This window comes from Harpia harpyja, chromosome 6, assembly GCF_026419915.1.
Source record: "Harpia harpyja isolate bHarHar1 chromosome 6, bHarHar1 primary haplotype, whole genome shotgun sequence".
NCBI lineage: Eukaryota > Metazoa > Chordata > Aves > Accipitriformes > Accipitridae > Harpia > Harpia harpyja.
This window is the reverse complement of record NC_068945.1, coordinates 68,995,292-69,004,680: the sequence shown is the minus strand read 5'-3', so window position 1 is coordinate 69,004,680 and position 9,389 is coordinate 68,995,292. Positions and strand designations below refer to the sequence as shown.

The 9,389-nt window shown below is 41.5% G+C and overlaps 1 long non-coding RNA gene across 1 annotated transcript; it reads right to left on the bottom strand.

Annotated features, from left to right (window-relative positions):
- Nucleotides 1-985: 985 nt before the first annotated feature.
- Nucleotides 986-4,837, bottom strand: LOC128143209 (uncharacterized). Its single transcript, XR_008235681.1, has 3 exons — nucleotides 4,762-4,837; nucleotides 3,634-4,425; nucleotides 986-3,599 (listed from the first exon to the last, which is right to left on the bottom strand). It is a non-coding gene; the product is annotated as an uncharacterized LOC128143209 (long non-coding RNA).
- Between the last annotated feature and the right edge of the window lie 4,552 nt (nucleotides 4,838-9,389).

The window sequence follows — 9,389 nt, the reverse complement described above, 5'->3', positions numbered from 1 at the left end:
TCACTTCCATTGCAGGTTTTTAGAAGGCCCTTCAATTATAGCAGTAAAAGGCATCAGTTACCAGGACACCCACACTAAATAAAACCCCACACTATATAAGAGACACTATCTTCAAGAACAGCTCTGATGCAAACATGAATACCCATTACCTGTGAGCAGAATATTGAAATTTAAATAAAAATTCAGTGTATTCTGAATGTTTGCGTTTTTTATCTCTCAAAAAGCAGCCAAACATTGCCAGTATAAAAGGAATACAAGTAGTCAAATTCCATTAGCTTCCCTGGGAATTGTCCATATAAAGCTTAAGTACTGTCTAAACTTCATTCAACCAATTTACACTGGGGGAAAAGGCTTTTCCATCCTCATTAACTGCTTTACTTCAGCAGCATCAGATCATCACCAGCTGTTTCCCCCCCACTTATAAATTATTTTTTAGGGAAGCTCATATAATCATTCTGTTTCTCTCACCCCATTGCTTCCCAGTGTTTGTTCATCTCTCACTATCATGTTCCTTTCTGGGAAGAGTTCTTCCTTCCACATATTGTCAGGGATGCCTTATCACTGCTTTCCTTTCTCAGGCATTTCAAACCTTTCCTTTAAGTTTCATTGCTGCAGTGGCTTGACACACACCAGAAACCCCATGTTTCCTGCTGTTTCTTCAGAGCAACACCACAGATGATAGCAGATTTAAAGCTGATGCAGAAACGAAAGTATAAAATACACCGGCAGATCTGACAGGAAAAGAAGAGAAGCGGAGAAAACGAAAAAATAAGGAGAGAAGGCAACAAGTGCTTTTAGCCAACTGATAGCAGAACTAGAAAACAAGCATTAATGGTAGGGATGAAATTTTTCCAGTATCCAGAAAGGAAGTCCTTGCAAGTCAGTCGAGGTCAGAAGTTTCCGTGGCTGTCAAATTGACTAGCATTTGAAATAAATCCATTATACAAAGCAGTCTAGGGTAAAATCCTGAAATACTATGGTAAAATCAGTGAGTTTACTGGCAATTTTGCCATCCATTTCAGTGAGGTCATATTTTCATCTTCGCATTGCTTTAATCTTAGCAATGTTTCAGAAGAAAAGCGTTACTGAAAAGCCCAACAAGAAAGGATTTGCAAATCAGGAAATCAAACTGTAATGACAACTTCTCAGTACAACCAATATCCATAAGAAACTGGGTAGTTCTAGGTCCATCCAAGATTTATAATTGTAAGATTTAAACTTTATCTTTCACCAGTATGCCTCCCTCATTCACACACTTTCAGTCACAGGCTCCCAAACTGTGCTTGCTTACTACCACAGACAGCAACATCCACTACAATGGCCAAAAGATACCACTTCCATAGTTATCTCACACAACATATAAATGAATATATTTTAAAATCAGTTACCACCAACTGTCTTTCTCCAAGTCTCCAGCAAAGATGAGCCCCTATTTAGGAATCCTTAATTTATAAAATTATGTTAAAATTTTTTTATATTAGTGCTTGTTCATTATCTACAGAAAGATTCATGGGTTATCTGCAGCCACTAGACATGCACACTAAAATGCTCTAAACCATTTCTCCATACTTTTAATATATGTGAATCTAGACAACTGCTTATCATATTCCCATGTCCTAGATCAGGCAAAGACTGAGTAAATCTTTCTTTTCAGGCAAAAAAAAAATTTACCTACAGCTTATCCTGAGTACTCTTAAAAAGATACTGGTAAAACAAAACCCCTAATATTTTAATAAGCTAAATTCAAGAAAAACATCACCCTCCCGAATACATAAGGAAGGCCAAGAAGTATTTTGCATTTCTCTTGTGCTATTGTGTTAAAAGAAACTGCTTCTGTGAAGCAGAAGAGGGAAAACAGCTTGGCAGATTTCTTACTTCATAAGAGCTGGAAGTGACTTTAGTGCTGGACATCTACTTTGGCACTTCTGAAAAATGGTCTAAGGCGTTTGCTCACATCCTTCTGCATGTAAACTATTCCCCAAAATCAAGCCCAGAGGAAGAAGAAACATTTAAAAATCCTAACGGGTCGGGTTTTACTTGGCATAACTTTGGCAAGAAAAAGAGCTGGCCAGAAAACTGAAACCAAAATAGATTAAGCAAAAGCTTCCTAATAAAATAGAAACTGAAAGCCTTGACATCTGGTATGATGTCAAATGTGAATACTGAGCATTTAGCTCAATAGGGATAGGAACAATGAAAATAAAGTCCACAGCTTTGACATTTGAAAAGCTTTACCCAACAGGGAAAGTTGAAGACATCCCACAAGTTCTCTGTTAGTGAAACAGCAGCACAGTCTCATTCTTCTCCCATCAGACATGCGAATACCTCTTCTTCAGCCTGTACAAGCTTCTCCTCCTACCCCTTTATTTTCTCCATAGGCTTCCCTTTCACAAGATACCTGGGTCTAGTCCTGCAGAGACCTGCCACAGTGCTACAGCACTCTGCTTTCTCAAACCTACTCACATTTCCAACCCTCCTTTGCAGAATATCACACATTAAAGCCTATCCATGTGACAGACAATTCTGCACGTTAACAACAATTTTGCCCCTACTTGACGTGCCCAGCGCTCTATTAAACTCAGTCAAATACCATGTCCATGGAGAAGCAGAAGGCTTTGAGGCTGTCAGTTTTCCTCACCCCATTCAGTAATTTGCTTAGTTATGTTTACAAGAGGTGATGGTTCCTCCTTAAATACTGATCACTGCCAGCCTTACAGAGTGCTTTGAGATGTCTCCAGCAGGCACACCAAGAAGAGCATGAGGTTTGCTGGCTATGACCTGGAAACCTGCATGTGAGAATGAATGACAGGTGATTTGATAATTAGAAGTCTTATGGGTCCACCTGGGCAGGAAAAGATTTTTGGAAGCAGTCTTTACATTTTTCATCTCTTCTTTGACTTAAACAAGAAAAAAAACCTTGTCAAGCAACTAATTTTTCAATTCTTTTCAATCCAAGATCTTGAAAACACTCTGGAAATAAAACTGGGAGTTTAAACCCTTTCAAAGGATTAAGGGCAGGCAATGGGAGCTGGTGGAATATTTCAAGTTCAACAGTTTCAAGGCTTTCATGTGAAGCTAGGGCAGTCAGGGAAGCAGTTGCACTCTGAGTCTGTGCTGTTTTTACATCCAATCGGCATCATGGAAGGCACCAAAGCACCAGGATGCTGGTCTGAAGCACTGTCTCCACATTCCCAGACAGTTAAAGCTCAAGTTCTTACAACTCCTTTTTATCCAGTAGGGATGCGAGTACAAGGTCTGTTACGTTCTTGGAGTTGAGGAGGGGATTAAGTAAATAAAACCAGGTCTTTTCTCCTTCACAGCTTAAACTTTTCCTTAACCTGTAGGCTGTTCTCATCTAAGCTCATTAGACTTGAGGCCTAATGTGGTGGCAGCATACATGGTGCAGCCAGGCTGCCTCTCTGGCAGTGGAATACAAGTCTAGAGGCAAAATAACTTTGGTATGACTTGGACCTCACACTTAAGCATATGTCAAAATCTTGTTCTGGCAAAAATAAGTGTTTGTTTGGAATAGATGCGGCCTTTCCCAACACGTAAATTCTGCTCCCTATTTGGATACATTACTGATGTTAACACTTTCCCTGACTTTAGCAAGTATATAGGACAACACCACACACTTCTTTGGCAAATGACTACAAAAATAATTTCCTAGTTCTCCATATTAATGACATTATTCCTGTCTGCATCATCCAGCTCCCTTTGGAAGATCCATCTTTTTCTATAGCACCACGTATATTTGCCTTCATTTTAAGGCTCCTTGCAAGACATCCACTGCTATCCTCAAAGAAGCCTATGCCCACCACCGTTACTTAGAAGGAAGGCTGCTAACTTTCTGCTATTCTTGATTTGCTGAACTCTGGTATTTCCCAATCTAGTCTCAGCCTACCTACCCTGTACAGTATCTAACATAGTAATTCTTCCATCTCATCTAACTTCTCCTTTTCTTGTGCTCCCCTGCCTGCCTTTACCTATTGCCTCTTGCATTACAGGTGCAAGATTCAGTCCTTTGAGAAAGACCATCCTTATGCTGTTTCAGCTTCCTCTGATCACAGGGGATATAGTCAAGACATGCAGAGTCTCCTCCTAAAATTAAGATAACTGAGGTAGATGCCTGGATGGTCTCTCACTTGCATGATTTCAGTAAAATGATTTGCCTCGTTTGGAGTCAGTCAGTTCTCCCCTGGCCAGGTCAGCAAGACTGTAAGGATTAGTTGCTTTTTCTTGGCCTTTCCCTACAAAAGCAGCAAGGCCCATTTCATAAAGCTCTTCTTCACATGTTAATCTTTCTAGGAGACAAACAGTGCCATTGATTTTTATCTCTTCTCTTTCCACAGCAGATTCCAGGAGTTCAGGAATCATAACCAGCAGCTGTTAAACTTGCTCAAGGGATCTGGAAATGTGTGTAGTCTGCAGTGAGAGGGCACAAAGTGGACATTTTGTAGGCTTTATTGCACTGTTGCTTGCAATTGCAAGAAAAACCACCACTGTGCTGTATTCCTATCCAAGTAGGAAATGTAGGTGTTTGCCTATCTTGTTATTTTGGAAAGAATATTTTAACAATTTGCATTTTAGATACCAGGAGAGCGATACCAATCTCTGCTTCAAGTGCATTTGATTAAGTGTTTTGGTTTTTTTTCTTAAGAACTACAGCAGCTACTCACAAGTAAAAAATGTGGAAGAGGGAGGTCTTCTCTCACTCATCCATCACACTCAACCATTTCATTGCTGTGGACTCATACCAACCTTTGCCAGTCAGAACAGACAGCTGGAGTTAAGAACATCCCTAATTGTAGAAAAGATACCTTCAGCACACACAAAGATTATTTCACTGGATGCAAAAGCCCTGAAGTGCTCATTCTTATCATTAAGGGACCATGTTTACAGGAGAGATGCTATCCTTATCTTTTGACTCACAGGACTGAAGTTGGCTAGGCTTGGCAGTAATATCCTATCTTCATCCACTGTAAGCTACTTATCTGAGGAGAGCATTCTGCAAGGCATCTGTGATGAGCTTGCCCTGAAAATATTAATTGAAGCAGTAATAGCTAGGCTTAAGCAACTGGATGTTGAGGATAATGATTTGTGAGTGAAGATAATTACTTAGTAAGTGTAGCATGACTTCTGTTTTACAAGACAATAACAAGCAGGCTATCATCAGCATATAGTAATTAAGAGACTGATGTTACCCACAATCAACATTCACATAGAGGGATGTTGAGAGTGCTGAAACGTTTTAATGGGTTTTAATAACTGGCTGGTGGCACTTGCCATGTAGGTTGGGAAAGCAGCAGTACTACAGTTTAGAAAAAGCAAGTTCTGAATGATTTTACAGTTCTTTCCTTTTCCCTCCTACCCTCATCTCATCTTCCCTATGAGAAACTTCGTTCATTTCCAGCATTTCCAAGCACTGAGAAACACCAAGCTGCACTGGGAACACACCAGGGGTGGAAGAGCATGCCACAGGTGCTACCAGCATTTCCTAGAGATACCTGTTCAGAGGCCACTGAAAGTACATGAAGTGTATGCTTCAGCTTGCTTAATTAATTCTGACTGTGTATTAACACATTTTGCATGTCCTAACAAAAAAAAAATAGGAATTATTTCCAGAGCTGTGCAGCTGACTAGTCAGGTATGCTCACACCTTCTCTGTACCTTGCAGAAAAACACCAGGTACAAGACAGTTCCCCCTCACCAATAGTTGTTAATAGGTGCCCAGTAAGTTAACAGGTGTCCAGTAAGGTCAGGATTTCATTCCAGTTTGCTGGATTTTAATAAGCCTTCTGACACTCAAAGTGTAGGGAAAGGTAAAGATGACCTTAAAAGGGTACTAGCTTTCACTGAGAACGTAAACAGAGGAAGAAAATACAGCCTCACAAGATCCCTGCTATCAGCTTAAAGCCTCTCAGTTTTAGGGATACTTTGTTCCTAGCCCTCTCCCAGTTGCTGAAACATTGTGGAGTTCTTGTGCAAAGGACAGCTGAGAAGCACAAGTAACAAAGTACACAAGTGGGGTTTTAACCCTTAAAAATCCCAAATGCTTATTTGGTTTTTATGAACGACTGCTAAAGTACCAGCATTCCCTTACAGCAACTTCGGGCCAAAATATGGACACACAATTTAGGGTACTCTCCTGTGAGCTGTGTGTTAGAGGCCTCTGGAAGAACTGACTGAAGTGGTTGCATATAAACCTGTTGTGCCTTGAACACATTCAGACCCAGACACTCACAGCCTGCTTTTGGAATAAAAACCAGTGGTAATAGGAGAGCCTCTAGACATTTTCTGAAAGCTACACTGTAGCTTCCAATTATGTTCAAGTGATGCATTTTAATAGCTACCTTCTTCAGTGGAGTAAAAATTTCCATTTGTGCTAACTTTGATGTGATAATAGGAAGGAAAAATGTATGTTTGCACTCTTCATTAGTATTTTACCAGCCCAAGAAAGTCTGATGGAATATAGGCTTTAATCACAAGAGAGATCAAGAGCAAACAAACATTCACTTCAGAAAAGCCATAATTAGGGAGAAGAAAGGAAAGAGCCATCACCATCAAAAACACTTGGCCTTCACAACAGAGTATTAGGTCACTGGCCAAGAAACAACTGACTTTAAATAGTATAAATGTGTAAAGTGAATAAATAAAAGCCAATTGAAGAGTTTACTGCAGATTGTGCAGAACAAGTGGATGATCAGGGTAGATTTTTAAAAGCTTTTTTTTTTTTTTTAAATATGTAAACATATAATTGAGGAAGGACTCTCTTCAGACACCTCCTTAAAGTCTATCCCTCTCCCATGTGGACAACCAGCTGCCTTGCTCCTGTTTCTGCTACAGAAACAAATCTCTTTTTGACACGCCTCCTGCACAGGCTGCAGCGAAGGGTCTCGCTTTGCATTACACCTCTCTAGCATGACTGCGGGCTGCCGCCAAAAAAGGCCTTCTTTCTTCCTTCCTCCCAGCCAGACCCCTGCAAGCCTAATTCAGCAATCCCATGGCCATAGGGAAAGGTTGTTCAGCTGCTGATTAAGTGTAAAACTTCACTTTTTGGGGGGTAAAGGTTCAACAGAAAACCAACTACCCAGTTGACCCTGCATCCACACAGTGACTGAGACTGCTGTAAGGAAAGCAGCAGCAATGGAGCTGGTTTGGGGAACACAGACCCCACCTTTGGCAGCAGTTCACAGTTGCAGCATCTGTGAGAAAACACAAAACCAGACTTTCAGCTCTCCTCCAACACCTGCTACTCTACCAAGCTCCTTTGTCAGCCTCATCCATTGATCACAGCAGACAGAAGCTGTTTGTCCTTGCTTTCTCAAGTCAACACCAGTCAGCCTGCTTCAGACCACCTTTTGCTCAGGGGCTTACCATGACACCACCCTCGCTTGCACAACTTGACAACTGAGCATCTTTTCCACCTTCCACCCTAACATGACCTACATAAAACCACTAGTTTCTTTTAATCCTTCCATACAAAGTCAGCCAGTTAATTGGGATTAATCCCATTTGAATAACTACTGAGAAGTGACAGTTACAATTAAAATATTTACAAGTACATGAATACATACAATCAACTGTGACTCTCTTCCCTTCCCACTGCAGATAGCTTGTCTCAAAGTGACACATCACTGTCTCCTGTTAAGTGCACTGTTTTTACAAGGTCTGGGACCCCAGGTGCCAAGCAAGTACCAACAGATCACAGAACAGGCACAATACTGCATGCGAATCATAGGATCAGTGGTTGAAAAGAGCTGTGGCTCTGTACTACCAAAGATGCAGACACTCAAGAAGGGGACCAGGAGGTAGGGCTTTAATTAGAAGTGTGACATGACAGCCTATCTCTACCCTCAGAAGCTCAGCACAGCAGTACTCCAACCCTGCATGATTGCCTCTAGGTGCTTCTGCAATGTGAAAGCTACAGAACATTTCTAGATACCGGAGAGAACAGTTGACTCTGGACAAAGATAAAAAAATTTTGCAAGCTCCAGGCTTGCCTGGGGTTGGAGGGTGCCTGTTTCCTCCCAGCAGGGTGCTGGGCCATCCCAGCTGGAGGGACCTCTATACCAGTCCTTGCAGCTTGGTAAAAGATGTATGCAAGATGCAAGCCAGGGTTAGATAGCGTGTCTGGGGCAGGAGAGAGGACTCACTGCTTTCTTTATGTATGTTACCTCAGAAGAGATAACATGCCCCTGAGCTGTCGGCTTCACCTGAATTCACCTTGAGACTTGATAAACTATGAAGTTGGATACAAGATACAGAGCAGACAAACCCCAAAACAAAGTTTCTTTTATCTGTCCCAGAAGCCTATGTGCAATTTTTTTTTGTCATCTTCTAGCTGCCAGAACTGGGGGGACAAGGTTCAGAGAAACACTCATCCAGCAAGTAGTAATGCTGTCTGATTCTGGGTCAGAAACTAGCTGGCAACAGAGAGAATGCATTCTTGGTAAACCCATTCCTCTGTCCCCCTTCAGGACTGCTCTTCTTTGGGCACACTATAGCTTCCTCTCCCTCTGTTCAACAGAGCATTTACCTCTCATGTTTATTCCTTAAACCTGATTCTCATTGCTGTGCAAGAGCTACAGTGGTATTGCCAATGGGGGAAAGGGATGAATGGAAAATAAGATGTTAAAGCAGTCCCCAGATCAGAGCTATCAGAGGAAATATTTACTGTTCATAACTGTGTGAAGTCACCATCTCTAGCATGCTATCAACTGTCTCCTCCCTTTTTAGACACAACTCTGGGATTAGACAGACAAGCGGCTGACTAGAAATACTCTGTCCAAACCACATCCCTTCACACCTCCTTGGCCACATACCCCTCTTTTGGAAGGGTCAGGAATTCTCTAGCATCACAGAAGTGAAACTTGATGCTTCCTATGAAAGTCAAACTAATACTTAAAAAAACCTCACTGAAACAGCAGATTTGAGACTACTCAGGAATGTTGTAGCCATGAGAGTCTAAGGGTACAAAAGCAAGGCAGGGTCTGCAAGAGGACATGTCTAATAAAGGATATTACTTTGCCCTCAAACATTGCTGAATGTATTTAGTGCATTCACAGAGTCTCTCAATCGGAAGCCTCACGCCTGCAACTGGAGCTCCATTTCTGCCTGGACAGATATTTGACTAAAATCAGGCTGGTGGGCAGAGGACTCCTCCTCCAGGGTCAGATTACAGGGCTGGAGACAAAAGGTTTTTCATGCATGTGTGTGCACACTCAAAAGTTTAAGGCAAATTAACAGGGGGAGAGAGGTAATTTATTGAGCATATGTTTAAATATATTTATGTTCTAGTGCAAAAGTTCTTGCTTAGGGAGTAGGGACCTTTGCTTAAGTACTCTATGTGGCTTTCCTGGAGGCCCAGCTGAATTCAACCCCCCAGC